The following is a 12068-nucleotide window of genomic DNA, read 5'->3' as shown; positions in this document are numbered from 1 at the left end:
CTCAAGAGGAAGCTTGCAAGCAGAGGTAGGAGGAAGCCTTTCCTCCTGGCTTCCCCTTCTCCTCCACTTTTCTTCAAGAAGAGGGGACAGAGCTAGGGAACCGGAAGAAAGCCAGTTTAGAAAACTAAACAATGGAGTTTGACGGGAAGACCTGTGAATTCTGCTCTGGGCTAGACTTGTGTCACCTTATGTAAATGACTTCTCTGTTTATGTTACCAGTATTTATTATTCTATTTCTTATTCAGGGCCTCTGTTTCCTTATTTTCTGGAAGTAATAATGAAAACCACTGTCCAGAGCTCCCATGTGAAGATTAAAACAGTAACACATCTTGCAGAGCCATTTCTTGGGCTGAGTCCAGGCTTAGTACCATAATTATAGAAAGATGAGCGGATGGGTCCCTAAGTAGACAGAAAACACGTGTTTTTTCCCCTCTTGGACTGAGAAGTCAGAGAAATGCAGGTTGAACCACTCTCGCCCTTCCCCTCGTCACCTCCCCACGATTTCCCCCCTTCCCCCACCTCTAGCTGATGACCAACCTTTAACATATTTCCACGCAGCTGGAGGGAAACCCCAGCTGCAGTCATGAAAAATAACAAATAATAAAAGTGGCTGTGAGCAGCAGCAGGGCTGGCAGGAAACATTCCCAGTAGCACCTGCTTCCTGAGTGCGACGTTTATTTGATCCCCTGGCACCATCTGGGCCATGCCCCGTTCTTTGTTTTCATTAAGAGTTTAGAAAAACAATTCAACTTTGACTAATTGCTCTTTAAGTTTTCAGACTCATCCCCCCCCCAACACCGCTCCCTGCTCCCTCCACCTCTGTTCCCTCTTTCCGCTCCCCCAGCCACCCCCCAGCCCTATGCTGAATCCTTTGCTGATACAGTCCCCTACTCCCTCCATCTCCTTTCCCACTGTTACTTCCTCAAATTTGGGAAAAAAAGGATACAGCCTTAGTGCTAACCTGAGGGAGGGGGACCTTAATAAACAGCCCTCCCTCTCCCCTCCCAGGCCTAACTCAGAGAAACACTAGCATCACCTCTCAGAAGCTCCATGGCTTAGTGGGATTCCTCTGAGGAACTAACACCATGAGGAGGTGGGGCTAGGAGATCACTGATAATTAGAGACAAAAAACTAGAGGTCTCCTGATTTCAGTTTGTCTTGATATTTGCCAGCTGAGTCCAATCAATCAATCAATCGTATTTATTGAGCACTTACTATGTGCAGAGCACTGTACTAAGCGCTTGGGAAGTACAAATTGGCAACACATAGAGACAGTCCCTACCCAACAGTGGGCTCACAGTCTAAAAGTCTACTTCAGAGGCTGAAGTAAACATGACTTTTCCAACTGGTCTCGGTGCAATTTCCTTGCACGTGGACTCCTCCTTAATTCCTGTGGGATGGTGGTGGGGAAAGAGGACTTGGGGACGTGTTACGGGGCAGGGAAGAGGAAGGGCAGCAGGAGAATGGGGTGGCCACTAGCCGGAGAGTATTTTAGCAAGTGAGGGAGTCAGGAAGAGAAGCCTGTCAAAGCTGGCTCCCCTTGTCCACTCCCAGGTAGCTGTTCTTTTGGCGCATTCGGAGAAGGAAACCTGAAGTCTTAATCATGTCCAGGGCAGTACCAAGTGTGGCTGGTGTCGTTGTGCTGGAGGAACTGCATATTCCAGCCACATAGAACCTGATGGCTTTAGCAGGCTTTCACCGCGGGAACAAAGAACGCCAGAGGAATTCCGGCTGATTAATGAGACACATTGTGAAGCATTTGCTTCTGTGGCTCCCCAGTCTCTCCGGGACCCCGCCCAGCTCACGAGTATTTTCAGGGCCGTCTCCATGTAATGCCCTTAAAATGGTCAGGACCTTTCTTTCAAGCACCACCCAACCTTCCGGGGGAGCCTCTTGGAATTTCACCCCGGTTTGGATGGCTCGCTTCAGCCCTTCCCCTCCTCTCCTCAAAAGTTTGTTGTTGGGTCTGGTGTTTTGACTTCTTTATTCCATCCTTCACAGTCACTGGGATTATTTGAAAGTCCCAGATTCCTGGGGAACTGGGATTTCCTTCCTGGAAAACACAACAGCCTTATTTTTTTTGCTGTTGCCTTTTTTTTTTTCTGGGCAGGCTGGGGTAATTACTGTTCTTCTATTTGCATTGTGTTTGCTGTCACACTGGCACCAATGGCATCCAGAAGAGATTGATGCTATAAACACCAAACTCTCCAACAGTGGCTTTGGAGCCAAAAATGCAAGCCATTCTGAGCTATTCAGTCGTAATAACGATGACAGTGTTGTTGTTGTTTAATGTTATTTGTTAAGTGCTTACTCTGTGCTGGATACTGTACTAAGCGCTGGGATAGATACAAATTAATTAGGTTGGACACAGTCCATGTCCAATGTGGGGATCACAGTCTTAATCTCCACTTTACAGATGAGTTAACTGAAGCACAGAGAAGTGAAGTGACTTGCCCAAGGTCACTCAGCAGACAAGTGGTGGAGCTGGGTTTAGAACTGCGTAGTGTCTAAAACTGCGATTGCTATTGGAGCAGACAAGTTGAGGTTTTTCAAGACCAAGTGTACTAAGGGCAAAGTTATGACAGCTAGTTTTACAAAGCAAGTTCTTGCTTGCTCAGACACCAATCAATCAATCAATCGTATTTATTGAGCGTTTACTGTGTGCAGAGCACTGTACTAAGCGCTTGGGAAGTACAAGTTGGCAACATATAGAGACAGTCCCTACCCAACAGTGGGCTCACAGTCTAGAAGGGGGAGACAGGGAACAAAACCAAACATATTAACAAAATAAAATAAATAGAATAGATATGTACAAGTAAAATAAATAAATAAATATAGTAATAAATATGTACAAACATATATACATATATACAGGTGCTGTGGGGAAGGGAAGGAGGTAAGATGGTGGGGATGGAGAGGGGGACAAGGGGGAGAGGAAGGAGGGGGCTCAGTGTGGGAAGGCCTCCTGGAGGAGGTGAGCTCTCAGTAGGGCCTTGAAGGGAGGAAGAGAGCTAGCTTGGCAGATGGGCAGAGGGAGGGCATTCCAGACCAGGGGGATGACGTGGGCCGGGGGTCGAAGGCGGGACAGGCGAGAACGAGGCACGGTGAGGAGATTAGAGGCTGAGGAGCAGAGGGTGCGGGCTGGGCTGTAGAAGGAGAGAAGGGAGGTGAGGTAGGAGGGGGCGAGGTGATGGACAGCCTTGAAGCCCAGGGTGAGGAGTTTCTGCCTGATGCGCAGATTGATTGGTAGCCACTGGTGATTTTTGAGGAGGGGAGTAACATGCCCAGAGCGTTTCAGGACAAAGACAATCCAGGCAGCGGCATGAAGTATGGATTGAAGTGGGGAGAGACACGAGGATGGGAGATCAGAGAGGAGGCTGATGCAGTAGTCCAGACGGGATAGGATGAGAGCTTGAACGAGCAGGAACACCTTGAACACCAGGAGAAGAGAGCTTCCTCTCATCATCATCATCATCATCAGTCGTATTTATTGAGCGCTTACTGTGTGCAGAGCACTGTACTAAGCGCTTGGGAAGTACAAGTTGGTAACATATAGAGACCCTGATGCCTCCCTCTGCCCAGAGCAGAAAGAGCCGGTATCTGTGGGCTGAGAGATCACCGAAGTCACGGAGGGAGCCCTAACCTTCTGGGACACGGACGGATCGGGAAGAGGCGAGGGGTCTGGCTGCCTGAGGAGAAAATGTGCCTGCAGATTCGAGGCGAACTGGTATGAGGTCCATGAAGTGGGAGTGTTCAAAGATAACATTCTTATCTCGAAGCGGAGTGGCTTACTGGAAAGAACATGGGCTTGGGAGTCAGAGGACCTGGGTTCTGCCTCTTGCCTACTGTGTGACCCTGGGCAAGTCACTTCACTTCTCTGGGCCTCAGTTTCATCATCTAGAAAATGGGGATTCAATACCTGTTCTCCCTCCTATTTAGACTGTGAACTCTATGTGGGACAGGGACTGTGTCTGACCTGACTATCTTGTATCTAACCCTGCGGTTAATGCAATGCCTGGAGTGTAGCAAGCGCTTAACAAATACTATTGTTTTTGTTATTTGAATCTACTCCTGCATTTAGTACTTGTCACGTCATAAGCATTTAGCAGATACCACAATGATGATGATGATGATTACTACTACTGTGAGTCCTGATTTAAAAGAAAAATCGTTATCTCCCCTCACCTATACTGTTCTGAGGGGAGCAAAATGGAATACTTTCTGCCAACAGTAGGCACTTAATAATTACTCTTGAGAGATTAGCTATTTGGGGAGATCTAGATTATTGTAGCCTTTCTTCTGTGATTAAATGCAGTGGGTTTTAATCAGAACCCATCCTGTGAATTTGCAGATCTGCCTGTCGGAAGCGAGAACAGCAAGCTCAGTAGCCATATCCCTCTGCTCATTGCTTTTTGCCTTTGGAGCCTCTGGTTGCTCTGCGGGGAGGGGAAAAAGCACTTGAACGAGGGATGGGATGGGAGTAGTGATGATTGGGGAAACGTGCCTCCAAAAAAAATGCCCGGTCACTCATGGGTCCCCCTCATCTTCAAATGTCACTTCCCAGGCCCTGCTTCCCCTTCTCCCGCAATGCTGGTATGCATCTTCATTTTGAGACGCACAGAACTCAGCAATCAGGGAACATCAGGAAACGTCTGCAAAATGACAGCCAAAGGAGTTGGCTCATTCTCTCTCGCTCTTCTCTCTAATGACCAAGCAGCCAGAGAAGGAGGTGTGGCAGAGAGAGGCAGTGATATCAGATAACTGAGAAAAGTAGGGTTGGCAGAGATCCTGGATGGGGCACCTCAAAGGATGATGGATTGCAAATAGTGTTGACCCTCTGAGAGTTACTGCTGGGCATGGGTGGCCTTGGACGTTCACCAAATGTCTGGGAAATAAAACTTGAAGGTTCCCAATGAATTTGGCAGATTATTCTTGATATGGGGTGGTTATAAGGCCCTGGAGGCCTTAAGAGACTGAGACGATGGAGACAAAGGGATTAGATTTGGTCAGCTAAGAACTGCACAGTATATGGGAGTTTGAAATCCAAGGCACAAGGAACAGTTAGCCCAGTAATTGACTGGGCATATAGAGAGAGGATTCCAGCCCAGGAAAGTGGCTGTCCCACCTCATTCTAAGGCCATTTGCCCAATGAGAGACTCTGATACCTGATGCTCAGATCTCTTCCCTCCTCAGAATTCACTCATCCTGTGTCTGTCCGACACAGGGAGGCCTTGGAGATGAGGTGGAGTATCAAGGCGAGAGAGAGCCTCACCAGCAGGAGTGGTATTGGGGGTGAGGCCAGTCATTCCCAAGCACAAAAGGCACAACTAGATAATGGTGCTTATAATGGTGGAGATGCTTAAAGTAATCCTCATACCACGGCACCTCAGGATGGCCAGGCCTATTATGCAGGAAGGGAAACTGAGACACCGCAGGGGTCAGGGAATCTTTCCAAGGTCACATGGCAAGGTAGTAGCGGCTCTGGGGTTAGGACTTTATGTCACCAACTCCCCATCCTGCAACTTGTGTCCTCGGGCCACTTGGCTCAGAGATATTGAACAGTCAAGTCGATAAGTGTCTACAAATATTTTAAAGGGCATCAACTTGAGTGAGGGGAAGGACTTCTTTAGGGAGGAATAATGAGGGGCCCCGGGATGAAAGTGAGTAAAGGAAAATGCGGGCTGGACATCAGGAAACATTCCCTAACAATACGGCCGATTAAACTCTGGAACGTCAGCCAGGGGAAGTGGAGGAGTTATTCACAAGCGGACTGGACAAAGCACTGGAGATTATACTCTGCTGAATAGCTCAGGCCTGATACCCATGGGAGGAGTGAACAAGATGACCTCATGGCTCTTTTTGGGCTCTGATTTCTGTGTCTCCATTGCAGTAATTGTGCCTCTGAGGTCACAAACCAGACACACCCACCCACCGATTACCACTGAGTCAGAGTGTGTAGGCTGAATCTTCTGTTCTTCTACTTCATATCTAGCTCCCTTCCTCCCCATCTCATCTCAACTCACACTCTTTCTCTTTCAGTACACACACACACGCCCCCCACCCCCCATCCCTCCCTATCATATTTCCACTTACTCCCTGTTCTTACTCACAATTCCTAGACCTCTTCTTCCCAGGGTTTAACTTCATGGGATCTTACAAGGGTCCAGACCTGGATCCTTATGCAAATGGACAAAGGGGAGAAGGAACTGAAAAATATAGTGGGGAAGGGGTAGGGTTGCCCAATCAATCAATGGTATGAAATGAGTGCTTACTGCTTGCAGAGCACTGAACTAAGCACTGGGAAAGAAAACACAGTTGGGAATTAGACATGGTTCCAGTCCCTTGAGGGGCTCACAATTTAGAAGAGAGAGAGTGGAATACAATAGAATTGGTAAACATGATCCCTGCTCTCAAGGAGCCTACAGTCTACTACAATCTAACATTCTGCATATCCAGGATTGTCGCTTACTTCTTGGCTTTGTCCTGTTTCTTGGGTGGGTTGGTGAGGAGGAGGAGAAGGGGGCGGCATAATTGTCCTGTATTTGAGTAACACAAGCCCTTCCTTCCTGCAAAAATGGAGGTTGGGTTAAGGCTAACTATTTTCTCCAAGCTGAACCATGACAACCCTAGGGAGGGGGGAAATTTGGTACAAGAAAGTTGATCATGTAAACTTTGGTTATGTGAAACGAACCTCTGCCTGACCCAATCAATTAATCAATCAATGATATTTGTTGAGCGCTTACTATGTGCAGAGCACTCTACTAGGCGCTTGGGAGAATACAGTACAACAGAATAAGCACATTCCCTGCCCATAACGAGCTTACAGTCTAAAGGGGGAGACAGACATTAATATGCTCCTAATGAATAGGATGTTTTATAGAATGAACCGCTATCTTTTGAAACCAATATCAGGGGAGAGTGCGATTGCAGTCCCAGAGTCAGTTCCTTAACCCAAAATCAAGGATACCAATTTTGTTATACTGTGCTCTCCCAAACGCTTAGTACAGTGCTCTGCACACAGTAAGTGTTCAATAAATACGATTGATTGATTACAACACCTTCCCAAGCAAGCCAAACCCTATTTGGTTCAACTATCCAAATTTTGAATTTTTGGAATTATCTCCAATCCAAATTAGTTTGAAAAGTCAACTTTCTAATGTGCCTTTAAAGTCCTGGCTCCTTCCCTCTTTCTCTCCTTCTTCAGTTTACCCCTATCTGTCTCTCTCATCCCCCAGCTCCAAATCCATGGTTTAGTACAGTGTTCTGTGCACAGTAAGTACTTAATAAATCCACTGATTGATTTCTCTTTAACTCTAACAGTTCACTCAAGGTTGCCTCTGTAATACCTTGATTTTGTACAGTGATTTTATATCAATTATCTCAGTTTTTAACTTCTCATCCAGTGAATTACGGGCATTATTATCCCCATCTTGAGGATGAGAAAATTGAGGCAGAAGATAAATCAATCAATCCATATTCGTTGAGGGCTTACTGTGTGCAGAGCACTGCACTAAGTGCTTGGAAGAGTACAGTATAGCAGAGTTGGTAGACATGGTCCCTATCCACAACGAGCTTATAGTCTATGGGTCCATTAGCAGAACTGGGACTTCTTAGAATACTAGAAACCAGGTTCCCCCCACTCTCAGAGCCAGGCTCTTTCCATGGAAAAATTAAGACAATCAACCTCCTCAAAGAAGCAAAACATGTTGCTGCTGTATTCTGTTTGTTGAAAAATGCACTGTTCTCTCTGTGTCCTCAGAATGTTTGTTTCTATTGGGCAGCGGGTAGATGCTAGTCTTAGGGCCTTATCAAACGATGGGGTAGCAGCAGTGTGTGGGTGACCCCTCTAATAATAATAATAATAATAGCATTATTATTGTTACGTTTGGAGATGTCAGGAGCTGCTGCAGGAGAGGTGACACCTGTGGTAGAATGGGGGCAGGTGGCCATAGAGACCCAGTCTGTGGGAGCTTGGGGAAGAACAAAGAAGAGAGCTAGTAAGAGAATTTAGAGAAGTAGTGTGGTCTAGTGGAAAGAAACCTGGCCAGAGAGTCAGAGGATCTGGGTTTACTGCTTGCCTGCTATGTAACCTTGGACAAATCACTTCACTTCTCGGGGCCTCAGTTCTCTCATCTGTAAAATGGGGAGCCAATGCCCTTTCTCCCCCCCCCCCCTTAGATTGGGGGTCTCGGGTGGGATGGGGACAGTGCCTGATCTGATTACCCTGTAGCTACTACAGTGCCTGAAACATAGGAAGTGCTTCACAAATACCACAATTACTTTTAAGTAAGAGATCTGACTGGGGAGAGTTGGGTTTGGCCTCTTTTTTGCAGTTTCTACTGAAAGCTTTCCCAGTGTGGCTCCCTTCCTGGACCTTCTGCTCCTCCTGGAGGGGAGCAGCAAGGCAGATGTTGAATGATCCAAAACTTCTAATGCTATGCAAATACAGTAAAAGATATCCAAGGCCGAAAGATGAACACGGAGGCACAAGGCAAATCGTTGAATCCTGGGGTTGGTCCAGCTCTCTGCCTCTAGGCAGGGGAAAGTCTAAATGGTTCTTTGACCCTTAATCATCCTCCCCACTTGGGAATTCTTTAAGCAGGGTTCTTGCCTTCCCCAGGGACCCTGTTCCGCAGCAAATTACTTAATTCCGTTACAGCTCCCCTTTGGAGCAGCCAGGAGTGGAGACGACGGTCTCCTTCTTACACCCTTTTCTCCCTTGTGGCTTCGGTTGAGCTAAGTGTCCAAGAGCCTGTCCCCTCCCCAGAGGAGGCAAGATCCCTTTCCTTGGTCTGTAGCCCCCATCCTTTTGTGTAATGAAGCGGGGGCTCCTTGGAGGCCCCAGATCAGCAGGATTCTTAAGAAGTCCAAGTATTCCATGCATGCAGCAGGAAGAAAGACTCAGGTTTCCACAGTTTAGGAATGCTGCTGGGCCCTGCCGATTTGGCTTCTCCCAGGCTCACTTCCTGAAACGCCAGTGCAAGCTTCCTGCCCCGCTTCCTGTCCTCACCCCTGTGCTGGGACTGAGGCAGGGAACTTTACTGGAAATTCTGAGTGACTGCCCCCACTGGAGCGGCTAATGTTTCCATTTGGTGATTCACTCTGACCTTCTCCTCCCCCTCCTCTCGCTCTGCCCCCTCCCCCTTCCACCTCTAGCTCTGGCCCAGGGAGCCCCTCCTGTCCCTCACGGGGCTCATAGGAAAGTTAAAAAAACATATTAAAAATAGAAAGGAGAAAGTGCGGGGTGGGGGTCTGCTAGTGGCTCCGAGCACTGGGCCCCCACAAATGGGAATGGGGCAGACATGTGGTGTGAGGGAGAAATATAGGAAGCAACAGCCTCAATCCATCTATAGTACTGACTGAGGGCTTACTGCGTGCACGGCATCATACTAAACGCTTGGAAGAGTACAGTAGAGTTAGTAGACATGCTCCGTGCCCTCAACTCAGGAACAGAAATCAGTGGATACCCCAGAACCACAACTTAGTAGGTTAGTGGTCCCTCTGCTCGCACTAGGCCTTATTTCCATGGTGACACCAGTCTTCCAGGCCTGGTCCCTCTGGGCGAGCCCCTGCCCTCTCTCCTACCTCTTTTATCCAGGGCTCTTCTGGCTCTACCACGTGAATCCTTGGAAAGCCTCACCCTGCCTGGGGATGGGCTGTGGCTAAAGCAGAATTTGTCTTCTGTTTACTCCTTGAAATAGAGATCAGTGGAGTCCAGCTCCTTGTGGGTAGGGATTTTGTCTACCTCCTCTATTGTATCATACTCTCCCAAGCCCTTACTACAGTGCTCACAGTTAAAAGTCAGTGAATACCATTGATTGACAGGTTGATAAAAACAACCAGTCTATTGCCCCGGAGACTTACAATGAAAGGGAAAGGGAGTAGAAAGAATCACTAAACCCAAAGTTCATATAATGATAATAATAATAATAATAATAGTGATAATAATAATTGCAGTATCTGATAAGTGTTCTCTATGTGCCAAGTACTGTATTAAGCTCTGGGGTAGAAACAAATAAGCAGATCGGACACAGTCCCTGTCCTATATGGGCTCACAGTATAGGTCAGTCAGTCGTATTTATTGAGTGCTTTCTGTGTGCAGAGCACTGTACTAAGCGCTGGGGAGAGTAAAATACAACAATAAACAGACGCATTCCCCGCCCATGTTGAGCATACAGTCTAGAGATGTACAACTGATCCTCTCTGCCTGGTTTTCTTCATCTTTTCAGAGCCAGTGATGGTCCCTGCCTGCTTCCAAACTCTTATAGGTGTACTGTATTGTCCAAACATCTTCTCCATTAGAGTAAATGAAAATACCCAAGACAAGCAGTAGAAGTAAGAAATAAAACCTTTCTCACTATGTATTATTAAATATTTAAAAAGTAAATTCCCACTTTTGGCTGAAATCTCAGTAGTTCCCAATTCAAAGTGATGGAGCCTCGTATCGAGAATAATAGATGAGCCTTGATCCGGAGACTTAGGGGCCAAGAACTTTGTATGGAGAAATTGATTAGAGGGGTAGTGGTTTGTGCAAAACCACTCATATTCTTGTCTCTGGCAGTGGTGTTCCCTCTGGGGCATGGAGGGCAGTGAGAGAGTAGGCGGGTAGAAGTGCATCATAACGTGTGCATGAAGCTTTTTTTATGTGTAAGACCCATTTAAGGTCGGAGTGACTGAAGCACAGTGCTGATGCTGTGCTCCAGTGCCATGAATCGGCAGGTGATAGTTTGGGTTTGGTTTGACAGTTTGGTGGTCTTTGCCCTCATTGTCTTGTCCTACGCCGTTGAGTCGTCTCTGACCCATAGCGACGCCGTGGACACATCTCTCCCTCCATCTGCAATCGTTCTGGTAGTGGATCTGTAGATTTTTCTTGATAAAAATACAGAAGTGGTTTACCACTGTCTCCTTCCGCTCATTAAACTTGAGTCTCCGCCTTCAACTCTCTCCCATGATGCTGCAGCCCAGTACAGGTGAGTTTTGACTTGTAGCAGATTGCCTTCCACTCACTAGCCACTGCCCAAGCTAGGAATGGAATGGATACGCCTCTGCTTGACTCTCCCTCCCATAGTCGAGACTGGTAGAGTATTGGAAACTCTCCAGGTGTGACCCTGAGAGGAGATTGCCCAAATGAGCCCGTTATTTTTTGAGATTCCCATTGGGCCTGTCCACCTGGAGGAATGCCCTAGGTGGTTCTTCCATCAAAAACTTCACCACTGGTGTCCTGGCCCCAACAGGCAGATCTGGGCCTAGAACCCAGGTCTCCTGATTCCCAGAGCAGTGTTCTTTGCACTGGATCAACAACAGAGCTGAGATTCATAATTTTTTGTTAATTATCTATCAGTGATCATGATGCTTCACAAGATTTCACTTTTCTCAGGATCATTATTGATTTGTCACTAATACTTAACTTTTCTCATTCTGGACCTGGCTTCTAATCCTGGGTCCACCACTTGTTTGCTGTGTGACCTTGGGCAAGCCACTTAACTTCTCTGTGCCTCAGTTACCTCATCTATAAAATGGGAAGTAAAACTGTGAGCCCCATGTGGGACTAATTGTGGGCAGGGACTGTGTCTGTTTATTGTTTTTTTTTTACTCTCCCAAGCACTTAGTATAGTGCTCTGCACACAGTAAGTGCTCAATAAATACAATTGAATGAATGAACATGGACTGTGTCCAACCTAATTAGCTCATATCTACCCCAGTGCTTAGTACAGTGTCTGGTACATAGTAAATCCTTAACAAATACCATTAAAAAAAGAAAACCCTCTCCTTTTCCACATCTACCTGAGTGACCCATATATGTCCTTGCTAAGACATCTCATCTCAGGATAGTAGACACCATCATTATCTGATTGATTACCTTTGAAAAGTATTTCATCTGTTACTTTTAATTCATGACTCAATCCCTGTCAGGGGAAGGGAATTTTCTTTGTGACATCTGAATTTCAGTCACCACTTTTGGGGATATATTATCTCGATATGCAGCCTTTGGAAATTCTTCTGGGTTTAAATAGGTAACCTTTTTCTTTTGCTCGCTTCTGTATTTGATTCACTACTTGTACCAGGTT

General features: G+C 46.7%; 1 non-coding gene across 1 annotated transcript; it reads right to left on the bottom strand.

Annotated features, from left to right (window-relative positions):
• Nucleotides 1-10980: 10980 nt before the first annotated feature.
• On the bottom strand, nucleotides 10981-11118 carry LOC119920036. The gene has a single exon (XR_005447807.1). It is a non-coding gene; the product is annotated as a small nucleolar RNA SNORA7 (small nucleolar RNA).
• Nucleotides 11119-12068: the final 950 nt, after the last annotated feature.

This window comes from Tachyglossus aculeatus, chromosome X1 (genome assembly GCF_015852505.1).
Source record: "Tachyglossus aculeatus isolate mTacAcu1 chromosome X1, mTacAcu1.pri, whole genome shotgun sequence".
NCBI classification, from domain to species: domain Eukaryota; kingdom Metazoa; phylum Chordata; class Mammalia; order Monotremata; family Tachyglossidae; genus Tachyglossus; species Tachyglossus aculeatus.
This window is presented reverse-complemented; position numbering and strand designations above follow the sequence as displayed.